At 40.2% G+C, this 15,277-nt stretch overlaps 2 non-coding genes across 2 annotated transcripts; both read right to left on the reverse strand.

The window, feature by feature from the left end:
- Positions 1 to 1,171: 1,171 nt before the first annotated feature.
- Positions 1,172 to 1,279, reverse strand: LOC123935674. Its single transcript, XR_006816961.1, has one exon. It is a non-coding gene; the product is annotated as a U6 spliceosomal RNA (small nuclear RNA).
- A 5,493-nt stretch (positions 1,280 to 6,772) lies between these two features.
- Positions 6,773 to 6,874, reverse strand: LOC123935677. The gene has a single exon (XR_006816963.1). It is a non-coding gene; the product is annotated as a U6 spliceosomal RNA (small nuclear RNA).
- Positions 6,875 to 15,277: the final 8,403 nt, after the last annotated feature.

Raw genomic sequence — 15,277 nt, forward strand, 5'->3', positions numbered from 1 at the left:
AAGGACTCCTGTGATTATATTGGGCCCACTTGGATAATCCACGATAATCTACCCATTTCAAGAACCTTCACTTTTGGGGCACCTGGGTGGCTCAGTGGGTTAAGCCGCTGCCTTCGGCTCAGGTCATGATCCTGGGATTGAGTCCCGCATCGGGCTCTCTGCTCAGCAGGGAGCCTGCTTCTCTCTCTCTCTCTGCCTGCCTCTCTGCCTACTTGTGATCTCTCTCTGTCAAATAAAAATTTAAAAAAAGAACCTTTACTTAGTCACATCTGCAAAGTCACCTTTGCCATGTAAGGTAACATTCACAGGTTCCAGGAAATCAGGTCGTGGACATATCTGAGAGGAGCCATTATTCTGTCTACTATAGAATGTGATGTTTTTATTCTTTACTTTTGTTTATATTTTTAAATATGTTTTGTTTTTATGTATTTTATTATATATATATATTTTTTTATATTTTGTATTTATTATTTTTTATATAATGTGGATGTATTACTTAAAATATATTAGTTAAAAGGAAAAAAAGTTATAGTTTAGTATCAGGTGATATGAAATGTGGTTATTTGTAAACTTTAATCTGGCTCCATGTGAAGTCTGAGCTTCATGTTCAACATTATCATGTTCAGTTATTTTCTTACTTTGTATTTATACGAAATCAGAAAATTTAAATTCACAAATATACAACGCCAGAAATGGCAGCAAGTGTTTGGTAACTGGGTCAGAGACTTTTGTATGTTGGATTGAACAAGAATCCATAAATTGAGAAGTAATTTCTTCTGTTGAGTGTTGCCTCCGGATGCTAAGTGGATGAAATATCAAACTCGAATTCTACAAGGATGAATGTTTCACCTTAGCAGAGTATCACAAGGGGCAGGACCATCCAAGGGTATGCTTTGAAAACACGTGGGGCTACTATGGTTGTTGCAGTGATTGATGGGAACCCCCTGGCTAGGGATTAGTTAGTTGGGCAGAAGCCAAGAATGTCATATGTCCTTCAATGCATGTGACTTTCTTACAAGGATGAATTTTCCTACATCTTATGTAATTTTCAAACACGCCCTAGGCATTCATGTGTATGAAAATCTTATTTGTAATTATCTGAACCTAAACCTGACTTCACTTTGCATATAAACTCAATGTACTTTTTTCTCTTTCTAAAATTTATTTTTGAAAATATGGGATGCTTTTTACAAATTTGCATGTCATTCCGGTAGTGCAGGGGCCACGCTAATCTTCCCTGTATAATTTCAACTTTAGTATATTGCTGCTGAAGTGAGCATAACTCAAAGTATTTTTTGCATGGTTTTAATATCCTGGAATTTTCCAGGAACGGAACTACTGTGTAAATTGAATGGAGCGTGCTGTTTCGTTTGGAACTTTCCCAAGAATGGCTTAATGTTTTAGAAAATCGTGCCAGTGACATCAATGCCATTTATGGGCTGGGCTAGATATCTTCCATTTGCCCTTCCAGATTCACTCCACCCTCTCTACCTGCTCTGTGCCACGGGAAGGGGCCGTATCAATAGGTCTCTTTGCCCTCCGGCTTCTGGATAGTTTCACTCAGTGGAAATCTGGAAGGTGAAAGAGTAAGATGTGCTACTTGAAATGACCATCAGGAAGTTAGTGTCATCGGATCCATGGAAACACTGAAACTGGATGTGACAACAGTATTCCTGTAGAAAATGGTAACACCGTACATACATGACTGAGCCCAGGCTGGTCAGAAGGCACAAGTAAAGTGCGTGAAGCGATGTTTTAAACTCCTATGGTACTGGCTTCTACTGATTTACATCTCCCTTAACCCACATTTATGACTTCCCAGAGAGTTCTCTATGATTGGTTAACGGAGAAAAAGCACAGGCCTGGTTACCTAAGCACGGTTTGCTGGCAGCAGCTTAAAAATGGTTGCGTTCCAGTCCCTGAAAGATGGTGGTGAAGGGAAATATTCCTGGGAGCAAAACTTTGGGCAGGACCTCTTATTGTCCGCTTCATGTGGAAGGATAGATAGCCTGCTTTCTCTCTGGGCATGCTGCTGTTGGAAGATGCTGTCGGTCGCAGCCCAGAGCCACACTGCTTGTTCTTCCATGTGCCTGGAACACGAGACCCAGACCGCTCTCTACTGAGCCCTTTCCCAGGGCTTTATTTGTAGGGAGCTGCCTTGAAGGACGAAGTGATTATCTCCTTCTGAACAAATAGGAGGCTTGCTCTAAAAGATGTGAATTCCCACAAGGCCAGTGTTCCTTGGCTGTAATGCAAAAGTACATGAAACACACAGTTTGTCCCCTGGGCCCCTCTGCATGGCCCCTGTGGGACTTGGGGAGGGGGGAACCCACACAAATATACTGCTTACCGTGCTGCTGGCATCCAGGAAATGGTCACAGGCTAATTTGTTAGCATGTAAGCAGGAGAAAAAAAATTCTCAAACCCTGGCAAATACTTATTAAACACTTTGCAGTTAGTTCTATAAACTTTCGGATAGTATGTGACTTGTACCTGATTTTGCATTAAGGGGTACAACTCCGAATTATTCCTGTGTAGTTTGGGTCCCTTAGAGAAAAATTCTGTGACTTTTATGTTTGAATGACTTATTTTTTGTTTCGTTTGGGCAGAACTCCACTGACAGAGGTGTCCCAGCATATTTGTTGGAAAAAACAGGTACGTTTTAATGACTTCATGAAATTATTTGAAAAAGTTTCATGGCAACAGTACTAAGGACTAGAGGTGAATGGATTGTCAATATAATAAATCAGAAATTCAGACATTGTCAGTTTTTGCTGTTCACACTGTAGGATAGATAACATTCCATGCGAATATTCCAATTGTTTATAATTCTATTTTGCCCTTTTCCTTTCCATCGTCAGTGTTAATCTTCCTAGATCTGTCTTTAATTCTTTCATTTCTAAATAATGGAATTTCAGCATTTGGTCTGGAAAACCACAGGCTGTCCTAACTGCCAGTATGAAATCTCAGCAACAGAATAAAGCAATTTTCTGGTTTCTTAACATGTCCTTGAAAATGTTATTACTAACAAAGAGGTCTTGTAAGATATCTGGAACTCAAAATTTCTGGCTTGTTCTGTGAACGTAACTTTGGCCTTAAAAAGCCTGTAATTCATTTTTTTTTTAAAGATTTTATTTATTTACTTGAGAGAAGGAGAGAGAGCATGAGAGGCCAGAGGGTCAGAGGGAGAAGCAGACTCCCCGCCGAGCAGGGAGCCTGATGTGGGACTCCATCTAAGGACTCCAGGATCATGACCTGAGCTGAAGGGAGTTGCTTAACCAACTGAGCCACCCAGGTGCCTGTCTTTTTGTTTGTATTATTTAATAATGTGTTTCCCTGGTAATGATATTTAAATTGCCATCCTCATGTCCTAAAAGCTCTGAAAACCTGAGTTTTCTTTAATAGCTAAGCTAATGGAAAATTTGTGTGCACACACAAAGTTGTATACAAATGTTTGTAGCGGCTCTATTCATCAGAAACTACCAGATGTCCTTCAACAGGTGAGTGGATAACAAACTGGCACATGCGTACAGTGGAGTAGTAGTCAGTGATAAGAAGGAAAAAAATCTACTGATTCACTCGACATGAATGAATCTCTTTTCTTAGTGGTGAAATATATATAACATCAACATGGATGGATTGTAAATGCATTTTGCCAAGTGAAGGAAGCCAGGTTCTAAGACCCGGAAGTATTGTATACTGCCATTCATAGGACATTCTGGAAAAGGTGAAACTATAGGGGGATGTATTAGTTTCCGACTGTTGCTGTAAAAAAATAATACAAACTTGGTGGCTGACAACAACACAGATTTATTCTCTTACAGTTCTGGTGGCCAGAAGTAAAAAAAAAATTTGTTTCACTAGGCTAAAGTCAGGGTGCTACGGGACTGGTTCTTTCAGGAGGCTCTAAGGGAGGATGCATTTCCGTGACTTTTCTGGCTTCTGGAGGCTGCCTGTATTACTTAGCTTGTAACCCCTTCCTCACATCACTCTGGCCTCTTGCTTCCATCCTTATGTCTCCTACTACCTTCTTTGACTTCTTGCTGCTCTCCTTTAAGGACCTTTGTGATTACATTTAGGACTCACCTGAATTCTTAATCACATCTACAAAGTCCCTTTTGCCATGTAATGTAACATTCAGGGGTTGGAAGGATTAGGACTTGCATATTTTTTCAGGTCGTTATTCAGTCTACCACAGGATGGAAAGCAGAGCAGTGGTTACCAGGGATTGTGAGAGAGGGAAGGGTTGAATACATCATGGGCTGTACCAGGGCAGGGTGGATATATATGACTCTACAGTTGTCAAAAATCAATAGACTGTTACACCACCAAGAATGAACTTTACTGTTTGCAAATTTTTAAAAATTCATCTGATCGTTAGTGAGCCTAGGATGGAATGCAGCCTGTGACAAAAGAATCTAATTGTATTAAAACTGTAGGGGCATAACTTCGCTAAAGAGGGCAAGGAGAAATGCTAAATAACTTTGAAACACTGTTTTTAAGTTTATGGACACAGAGAATAGATTAGTAGTAGCCAAAGGAGAGGGGTGAAATGTGGGTAAAATGGGTGAAGGGAGTCAAAAAGTGCAAACTTCCAGTTATAAAATAAATAAGTCATGGGGATATAATGTGCAGCATGGTGACTATAGTTAATAAATACTATATTGCATATTTGAATGTTGCTAAGACAGGAAGTCTTTTAAGTTCTCATTACAAGAAATGGGTATATGGTGGCAGATGTTAACTGGACTTATTGGGGTAATCATTTTGCATTATGTACAAATGTTGAATTTTATGTTGTACACCCGTAACTAAAAAATGTATGTCAACATTACTTCAATTTAAAAAAAGAAAAAAAATGGTGTTTTGACTAGATATTGTAAGGCTAACAATAAAAAGAACTGTACATAAGTGTACATACCAAGTCTAGTTGGTAGATATATACAGAAATATAGACATACACATATATACCTAGGGTAGTATACTTAGATATATTTTCTAGCTCTGGCTTCTGAAATGGTCTAGAAGCCATGTTACCCCAGCAGCAATGAGCACACCTAGCACCCAGATCTGTGTTCCTAAATATCATTCTTCAATAAACGGAACCAGGGCTCCTTAAAGAAATGGCTGATTCTAGGGTTGGGGCAGGGAAGATATGAGTGCAGAACATCTATTAGGACCAGAAGAAGAGGACAATAGGAGCCTGCACCTGGCCTCTCCAGACCTCTGCTATGAATCATATGCTGTGATGTATATTCTGACTTTTGTGCTGTTTCTATAGCATGTCCTTTTCCTATAATAAACTACATTTGTAAGCCATGTCCTCTTGGGTCCTGTGTGTCTTCCTTAGCATTTGAACCCTACTTACATGCCACTGTTAGTAGAGCTATATATTCAGTTTTTGTAAATGCTACATGACACTAGGAAAAAAACAGTATATTATTGGGGCACCTAGGTGGCTCAGTCGGTTAAGCAGCTGCCTTCAGCTCAGGTCATGATCCCAGGGTCCTGGGATCGAGCCCTGCATTGGGCTCCCTGCTCGGAGAAGAGCCTGCTTCTCCTTCTCCCTGCCACTCTGCCTACTTGTGCTCTTTCTCTATTTCTCTGTCAAGTAAATAAATAAAATCTTTTAAAAAACCCAGCATATTATCTAGTATTCAATACCTGTTTCTTTTTAGGAAGCTGTTAAGGAAGACTTATTAATTGTATTAAGTGATATTATATCCTTCTTCATATTTTGGCTTTATAAATTCCGATGTCATTTTTTAAATGTCAAATTGTACTAATGTTTTTCATCTTTGATTTCTTTTCATTTGCATTTCTTTTATGGATTTCCTCTTCTTTTACATTAATCTTTTTGATTCATTTTGTGTTTCATTTAAATAACATAAAATAGAATTCTTAATCCAATTTGTGAATCCTAATTTTTATATTTTTTAAGATTTTATTTATTTATTTGACAGAGAGAGATCACAAGTAGGCAGAGAGTCAGGCAGAGAGAGGGAAGGGGAAGTAGGCTCCCCGCTGAGCAGAGAGCCCAATGCAGAGCTCGATCCCAGGACCCTGAGATCATGACCTGAGCCGAAGGCATAGGCTTAAGCCACTGAGTCACCCAGGCGCCCCAAGATTTTATTTCTAAGTAATATCTACACCCCATGCGGGGGTTCAACTTATAACCTCAAGACCAAGAGTCACATGCTCAACCAACTGTGTCAGCCAGGCACCCCTGTGAATCTTAATTGTTTTCCTTTTGAATCTTAATTTTTAATAGGGGTGTGTATTCCAATATATTTATCATGATGACTAATACATTTTTTATTATTCATGTCCTATTTTTATGCTTTCTTTTTTAAAAAAAGATTTATTTGAGGGAAAGAGAGAGCATGAGCAGGAGGAGGAGAGAGAATCTCAAGCAGACTCCATGCTGCGCACGAAGCCCAACCTGGGGCTTGATTTCACGGCTCTGAGATCACCACCTGAGCCAAAACCCAGTTGGACACTTAACTGACTGTGCCACCCAGGCATCCCTTTTTATTCTATCTTTAATGTTTCCTTATTTTTTAAATTTCTGTACATTACTGAGTACTTATCAAGATAAGTGTACTCTTAATCCCCTTCACCTATTTAACCCATGTCCCCTGTCACCTCCCCTCTAGTAGCCATGAGTATGTTCTCTGTTGTTAAAGGCTGGGTTTGGGCTTGTCTCTTTTTTTTCCTTGTTCATTTCTTTCATTTCTTAAGTCTTACACATGAGTGAAATCATACAGCATCTAGAAATATGGAACGCTGCACGAATCTGTGTCATCCTTGCACAGGGACCATGCTAATCTCTGTATCATTCCAATTTTAGTATTTGTACTGCTGAAGCAAGTAGAATGTACACAGTATTTTAACAGCAAAAGAGCTTTCAACAACTGTTAAGAACATGCCAAAAGGACTTAGGAGCCAACCTAGAGAAGTTTCCCCTGGTCACAGTTGGGATAATTTGAACATCAGTAAGAATAATTGCAGTGGATTGAAACACATGGAATATATTTTTGAATCATGAGTTTATAATACTATCAAACAAACCTATTTTTCACCTTTTAAAAAAAAATGTGATTGAAATAAGGACTTCCTAAATGGTAGGGTAAGGTCAGTAGACACTCTCCCCAGTGAAACAACCATTTAACTGATGAAAATTATTTTAAAAACCCAACCATTTAAAGTCTCTGGGATTGTCCCAAGAACATACAGCAAATAGAGAAACATTTATCCAAGAAAATCTACTAGTAAACCTTAGTAAGAACCATGAACTTGTTACTTAAATGGGAGTCTGTGACATTTAAGCCACGAACTGCTTCCCACTTCACAGCTGAGTCTGATGGATTCCATTTCCTCCCCGCTCCCAGTCTAGGGCTATGGTTTCACTCCGGGAAGGGCAGGCCATCAGCATCTCTCAATACCCCATCTCTGTGTTGCAGAAGTTATACCCAGGTGGGTTCAAGGCAGAGGACTGGAGGTCCCATTCCTGTCCAGCCTCCACTGTGGGACAGAAGTTCTATTGCACGAGCAGCAGGCTGCAGTACAGGGACCTGATCTCTCCTGCTCCGGCTTGCTCACAGGCAGAGAGGTTCCACAGCCAGAGGAGCAGGACAAGAAGGTTAGGGGCCACTGTCCCCAGAGAGCCTCTCTCTTTCTTCCGGGGGGACTGGGCTGCCATGACGTGAGCCCTGAGCTGCGTGGGCCCATGTGGAAGGACGCCGTCTGCTACAGCATGGGATGGAAGAGAGCTTAGGCAGCTGGAGGGCAAAGGCGGCCTGGCCACAGTGATGGAGTTCCTGAACGCGGTCAAGCCGAAGGCTAGCACCATGGCTTTCCCTGGAGCGCTGTGAGCTTCGGATGAGAGCGCTCACGGAAGTACCAAGTGGCGTGCAGAGCACAAGGGGAGCCCTCAAGAATGGACGGGTTTTCTCCTGTCGTCACGACTGCAGGGCTTTCTGCCGTGGAGAGTGGTCGTTCGCAACTGTCGCCCAGCTGTGTCGGTGCGTAGGGAGGTAATTCTCCCCGAGGTGCGGGGAGCTCTTCCAGTCTGCAGGTAGAGATGTGCCTTAAGCTTCGAAACCTTTTCTGCAGAAGCTCATTTCTGAGCGCCTCTCTGGGCTGGGAGCAGCGGGTACCCGTCCACCTCGGCGCCGGCCGTCAGGTCTCGGCGGCCGCCGTCCCTCTCCTCCACCCGCGCACGTAGGGTCCCCGGGGGCGCGGACGCGGGGGCCGGTCCTCCCCTCCCCCGCGGTTGCCCCCCTGCCCTTCCCTCAGCCCTCCTGGGCCACGGGTGAGGCTCAGGGGGAATAAAGGACTCTGAGGCCCCCCGCGGCCCCCCGCCCGGCGGCGCAGGCCATGGGTTCCGGTCTCTTCCCGCTGCCACCGCCCTTCTAGCGCAGTGCGGGCAGCTGCGTGCGTGGGCTGCGTGGCTTGTGGGCCACCGGCTGGAAGCCAAGTCCGCGGGAAGAGCCCCCGCGCGGCCCCGGGATCCCAGGAACCCCCGCTGCTCGGCGCAGAGGCCTAGCCCGGGAGCTGGTTGGAAAAGCATAGTCTCGGGCAGTCCTGGCCCCGCTGCTGCCGCAGAAAAGCCTGTTCACAGCACCCCTGGGCGGAGGGGGGCGGGGGGCTGGGGCCGGGGGGCGGGGGTTGTGTGCACATGAGGTTCCAGAAGCTCTGCTCCAGAGCCCAGCTCACAGCCCCGTAGCCCTTGTATAACGAATCCATCAGTTGTGGCTGCTCACGGCGTCATTTTTACAGCGAAGAGCGTCCCAGACTCCTCACCAGACCACCTCGTGTCAGGCTCTGACTCGACCTCTCACTTCATTTTCATGTGAATTTTCCTCGACGTAGTGTCTTCACCGTCGAGTGGGGACCGCATTGCCGGCCACTTGAGTCTTACACGCACAACTCACCCTTAAAACCTGAATTTCACTCGGTCAGATTCCTGCTGTGTCCTTGGCTTCCTTCACCTTTTCAAGAATTACGAAACTTTCCACATTTCTGCCAGACAGTCCTTCCTGTTTTATTCTCAATTTGGGGTGTTTGTTTCTATTTGCTTTATGTCTGTGTGCAAAAACAAGCAAAAAAAAAAAAAAAAATAGAGCACAATTCAAACTTGTTCCAAATGAGATTCTCTGATAAGGGATTCTTTTTTTTTTCTTTTTAAAGATTTTATTTATTTATTTGACAGAGAAATCACAAGTAGGCAGAGAGGCAGGCGGGGGGGCGGGGGGGTGGAGAGGGAAGCAGACTCCCTGCTGAGCAGAGAGCCAGATGCGGGACTGGATCCCAGGACACTGAGATTATGACCTGAGCCAAAGGCAGAGGCTTTAACCCACTGAGCCACCCAGGCGCCCCTCTGATGAGGAATTCTTATATTCTGTAATTGGTGAGAATATTTTGCTTTAAAATGTAATGTTGAATTATCACTTCTTTTGTCATATTTATTTAATGTGTTTTGAGGTGAAAAGTCATTATGTCATGAAAAAGGAGTCTTTGTTCAAAATGTGGCAGATTTTTCAAGAGCTGCTTTAGCAAATGTTGCTAACTGAAAGATCATTCTGTAAGGTAGTTATGTTCTTGGCAAAAGTTAAAAAGTATGAGTACATCAAGAGTTAGCCAAGAAATGAGGATTTGGGAATTCTCTTCTTCTGCTGGAAGGAATATGTATTAGTATAGTCATTTTGGAGAGGAATATTGAAAATGTGCCATATCCAGCAATTTTACTTCTTTATACTCCAAGAGAAACTCATAAATGTGGGCAAAGAGGCATTTACCGGGGTGTACTAATGTTTCTTAAAGTGTATTGCTGTGTGGCCCGGTTGTCTATGTATCACCTGGGCCCCTGGTTAAACTGCAGATTCCTTAGCTCTAGCGCCTAGCTACTAAAAATTAGAATTTCTCGGAAGTGAGAGCCAGCAGTCTGAATCTTTAGCAAGATATTCCCTTGCAAATTTGAAAACCATTGCTGTTTTCTTAATCATAAGTGGTCTAGTTTTATTTATTCCATTTTTAATTACGCTAATTCTTTTTAAAATAAGTGCTATCATATTGTTCAGAGGAAAGTGAGAAGGGAGGCAATCGAATATCTGTAATTCTTGCCCCATTCCAAAGATTCTGTGAAATGTAAAGGTAATTTTTTCTTTGTATGTTTATTTTTGTTTGTTTTTTAAACTTGCTATGGAAAATTTCAAATATATACACAATGAAAATAATGCATCAAACCCCAATGCGCCCATCGTCCAGAATCAATATTTGTCCTTTCATGGCCAATTCTGTTTCATTTATATCCCCCACCCACTTCACCCTCAACCTCCGTGCTTCCCTCAACCTCCCTCGTTATTTTGAAGGTCATCTCTGATAGCATATCATTCTCTTTATGAAGTATAGTCGACATACAGTATTACACGAGTTTTAGGTGTACAGTGTAGTGTTTCAGCAATTCTATACATTACGAAGTGCTCATCACCACAGTAAGCGTAGTCTGCACCTGTCACCTTGTCGTGTTATTACAGTATTATTGACGATATCCCGTGTTGTACTTTTCATCTCTGTGACTTATTTACTTTATAACTGGAAGTTTTACCTCTTAATCCCCTTCACCTACTATGCCCATGCTCCCACCCACTTTCTTTCTGGCAACTACCAGTTTGTTCTCTGTTACTTATGAGTCTCTTTTTGTTTGTTGTTTGTTCATTTCTTTTGTTTTTTTTTTTAGATTCCACCTGTAAGTGAAATCATGTGGTATTTATTTCTCTGTGTGACTTATTTCACTTAACACAATACCCTCTAGGTCCCATCCATGTTGCTGCAATGGCAAAAATCTCATTCTTTTTTACGGCTGAGTAATATTCCATAATAGATACATTATCTATCTATCTATCTATCTATCTATCTCCTGCATCTTCTTTATACTTTGATCTATCAGTGGACACTTAGGTTGCTTCCATACCTTGACTATTATAAATAATGCTGCAGGTGCTCCTGACTGGCTCAATCAGCAGAGCATGTGACTCTTGATCTCAGGGTCACAAGTGCCCGTCCCCATATTGGGTGTAGAGCTTACTTAAAATAAATAAACAAAATGTTAAAAAATTAAATAAATAAATAATGCTGCAATAAACATAGAGGTGCATATATCTTTTCAAATTAGTGTTTTTATTTCCTTTATGTAAATACCCAAAAGTGGTATTACTGGATCATATGGGATTTCTATTTTTAATTTTTTGAGCGACCTCCATACTCCCTGTCACAGGGGTTGCACTAATTCACAGTCCCACCAACAGGGCACAAAAGGGTTCCCTTTTCTTCACGTCCTTGCCAACATTTGTTGTTTTTTGTCTGTGGGTACTAGCCATTCTGATAGATATAAGGTATCTCATTGTGGTTTTGATTTGCATTTCTCTGATGATTAGTAATGTGGAGCATCTTTTCATGTGGCTGTTGGCCATCAATAAGTCTTCTTTGGGAAAATGTTTGTTTTCAGGTCCTCTGTTCGTTTTTTAATGGGATTGTTTATTTTGTTGGTGTTGAGTTTATATAAGTTCTTTATATAGTTTGGATAAGAACCTTTTATCAGGTATGTCATTTGCAAATATCTTCTTCTATTCATTTGGATGCCTTTTTGTCTTGTTGAAGGTTTCTTTTGCTGTGCAAAATCTTTTTATTTTGTTGTAGTCCCAATAGTTTATTTTTTATTTTGTTTCCCTTACCTCAGGAAATATTATCTATAAATATGTTGCTTAGGCTGATGTCAAAGAGATTATTGCCTATATTTTCTTTTAAGAGTTTTATTGGTTTAGGTCTTACATTTAAGTCTTTGGTCCATTTTGAGTTTATTTTTGTATACGGCATAAAAAACTGGTCCAGTTTCATTCTTTCGTATGTAGCTGTCTAGTTTTCCCAACACCATTTATTGAAGAGATTGTCTTTTTCCCATTATTTATTGTGCTTTTATGTGCTTGCCTCCTTTGTCTTAGATTAATTGACCATGTAAGCACGGGTTTATTTCTGGGCTCTCTATCTTGTTCCATTAATTTATGTGTCTTTTTTTGGTGCCAGTACTTTACTGTTTTGATTACTGTAGTTTTGTAGTAGAGTCTGAAATCTGGGATTATGATACCTCTAGGTTTGTTCTTTTCAAAACTGGTTTGGCTACTCAGGATATTTTGTTGTTCCATACAAATTTTAGGATTATTTTTTCTGTTCTCTGAAAAATGCTATTGGTATTTTGATTGAGAATGCATTGAATCTGTAGATTGCTTTGGGTAGTATCAACATTTTAACAATATTAACTCTTCCAATCCGGAGTACAATATATCTTTCCATTTGTTTGTGTCATCTTCAGTTTCTTTAATCAGTGTCTTACAGCTTTCAGAGTATAGGTCTTTCATCAGTAGTATATCATTTTATTGAAAACATTTTGATAATGTACCTTTAAAAGATAAGGTATCTTTTTAAGACTTAATCACATCAGGGGTATCTGGGTGGCTCAGTGGGTTAAACCTCTGCCTTCAGCTCAGGTCATGATCTCAGGGTCCTGGGATCAAGCCCCGTATCTTGCTCTCTGCTCAGCGGGGAGCCTGCTTCCACTCTCTCTCTCTGCCTGCCTCTCTGCCTACTTGTGATCTCTGTCTGTCAAATAAATAAATAAAATCTTAAAAAAAGAGATTTAATCACATCATCATTACACCTAAACCAAATTGACAATAAATTGTTTATATCCAGTTCATGTTGACAACAATTCGGTGTTCACATTTCTCTGTCTTACTTTTTTTTTTTACACTTGTTTGTTTGAATCAAGATCAAAATAAAGTTCATACAGTGCGTTTTATTAATAATGTCTTTTACGTCTTTTCTTATCTATTGGTTTCCCCTGAAATTTTTTGGTATAGTTTATTTGTTGAAGAAAGCAGGTCCTATAGTGTTTCCCACCATCTGAATTTTGTTGATTGCATCCCTGTGGTTCGTCGATATGTTTCTCTGTTCCTTGTATTTCCTGTAAATTGGCAATTAGAGCTAAAGAGTTGATCAGGTTCAGGTTTGATTTTTTTAGTCGATGGCTCTGTGTACTTTTGTCACAAGGTATATGTCTAGTTGTCGTTCTGGTTAGCAGCCATTTCTATTTGTTGCCTAGATCTATTAATTCACTTGAGGTTGCAAAATGGTTCTATTCTAATTCCATCAAGTCTTCTTCATGTATTTGTAGGATTATTAAAAGAAAATTCCCCCATCAGCTGTTTGTTTAGCCTGAGGAGCATATCATACAGGATCAGTGCTTCATCTTTCCTTTTACTAGTTTTCAAAACAATAATTTGGTTCTCTACCATTCTGCAAAGGTGATCATTTTTTAAAATTCAAAATATAATACACATGCTATAAAATTCACTCTTTTAAATTGTACAATTTACCAGTCTCTAGTATATTCACAAAGCTGTGCAATAGATCATTTTTAAAAGTCTCATTATAAACTCACAAACATACTTGATGTGTTTCATTCCACAGCAGTTAATCCTTTGACATCCAAATTTTTTCATCTTTAGCCAACTAGAGCCTCTATAAACTGGTCCCTGAGACTCTCTGACACACCCCTAGTAAGCTTTGACATTTTCTTTTCTTGCTTTCTGTTATGAGGAGATATTCCTGGTTTGCTATGTACTTTTCTGCCGCAGCCCAGGAATCCGTCATTTCTTCCAGAAACCCTGGTTCCTTTAGTGGAAAATTGTACATAGAGGCCCAAGGCTGGGGACCTGGCAGGTCATTGTTTCTAGGCCTCACATATCGATTTTCACCTTTTTAGTGGAGGAATTTGTTTGCTGTGTTCTGTGATTTATAATCCATGAGAATTTGGCTATTGGTGACTTTCAGGAACTAAACAATGACTTATTCAACTAATGACTTGTGTGAAAAAATACTGTTTGAAAATCACCTAATTGTCAGTCACTGTTTATTTAAAAATTATTTCCCTTGGGGAGGGTGTGTGGCTTAAAGGCTCAGATTAAAAATTCTTACTTGACATTAATTATAGCCAGCTGAATTCCAACATGATGCAACTTGCTCATGTTAAGATAAGTATAACTTAAGTATCAAGTATCAGATAAATGGTCCATTTTTATAGGGCATGCTTAGTTCAATAAAACTAGGGCCTTTCTAGGGGAAAGTGAATAATTTTCAATCTTACGGATATAAAATAATGAGTTGCCACAACTTTATTCAAGAAGGTCTCTGTTTTCTAAGCCAATAATTTACTGTTTCCCATTTGGATTTCCATCAGTCAGTGACGTGGAATGAAAATCAACAGCTTCTTTTCTTCTTGTTGTTCTTTTCTTTTCTTTCTTTCTTTTTTTCCTAACAGCTTCTTTTCTGACTAATCTTTCTCTGGAAAAGTGATTGAAAGGCCTGGTATTATTTCTGGCTCAAGGACCTATAAACATGTCAGGGATTTTAGTTAAGTTATTAAAACACTGTCAAAACCTTGAGTAGAAGCTTTTAACTATCTGATATACATTAACAGCTCTGAAGGAACAAATAAATTTTAGCACATAACCAAAATCCGTTTGACTGCATTGAAAACATCTATTCTGTATTCACAGCATATGCCTCTGAAATATTCCGCTCTCCATGTACCTAAATAAAATTTCCTTTTACTGTGTGCTTATTTAAGTGAGAAAATGAAAGCACTTAAGAATGTTTTTATTCTGCCACACACAGCCTCCTTATTTGCAGTTCCCCAAGGGCAAGCACCACATCTTTTTACTCTCTGTGCCCAGAATTCTATAGGTCCCAAATACCAAAACATTGAACAAAAGCCGCAGTGCAAGATAGGCTGTCCTTCAGTGTAAGGTGTCAGGTCCTTAATCACTCACCGCTTGGTTACCAAATGCTTGCATTGATCTTAGGTGTCCTCCAGGTCCTAGTGTGAATATTTTCATAGACTCTGTTTTGTGTGTTACTGTAAGATTGAACAATTTCTGATCTCTGTTGCTTACACTTTCTTTGTTCCTTTATTTTATCATGAGTATTTTATATTGAGTGTACTGCTAGTAAAATGATCTTCATAATACACTGTTGTTATGGCCTTCCATAAATGGATTTAAAGTACAAATTACTTTCCCTTTCTTGACAACTTATAGTTGAGCTCATCTGTACAATCAGCTATAGAATATTTGTTGTACCGCAAAAAAGTTTTATCTAATATAATTAATAGAACCAGGGCATTGTTTCCTTGTTTCCCAACAAAGGTAATAGTCTCTTA

Source organism: Meles meles, chromosome X, assembly GCF_922984935.1.
Source record: "Meles meles chromosome X, mMelMel3.1 paternal haplotype, whole genome shotgun sequence".
NCBI lineage: Eukaryota > Metazoa > Chordata > Mammalia > Carnivora > Mustelidae > Meles > Meles meles.